The following is a 469-nucleotide window of genomic DNA, read 5'->3' on the forward strand; positions in this document are numbered from 1 at the left end:
TCTGTGGCCTCTGTTCCTGGTGATGGAAATGGTGGATTAGAGAGAGAAAAACCTCCCTCCCTGGGCTCCTCCGACAGGTCTGGAGGGTGGATCCCTGCCCCTCCCCAGGACCCTGAGCCCATGAATCTCCTCCTTGCACCCCCTCATCTCGCACCTACTCCTGCTGAGAGCCCGGAGGAGAGGCCTGTGCGGGCACCACGTGGGTCCCTGGGACCAGCCAGCAGGAGAGTCTTCACCCACAGGCCTGAGGGGATGATGCTGGGAGACCTGCCTGCCCAGGAGGGGAAACACTGAGAGAGGAGCCCGGGAGATGACCGGGTCCCCAGCCCTCAGGCCCTGCGCTCCCACCTGGGGATCTGCTCAGGGGAGGAGTATACACCTTGGGGTCCCGGCGGTGACTGTGGAACACAAGGCGGTGAACACCTTCACTCAGTGCAGCATGGACTCCGACAGGGCCCTAGTAGGACAG

Source organism: Myotis davidii, unplaced genomic scaffold (assembly GCF_000327345.1).
Source record: "Myotis davidii unplaced genomic scaffold, ASM32734v1 scaffold9878, whole genome shotgun sequence".
Lineage (NCBI taxonomy): Eukaryota > Metazoa > Chordata > Mammalia > Chiroptera > Vespertilionidae > Myotis > Myotis davidii.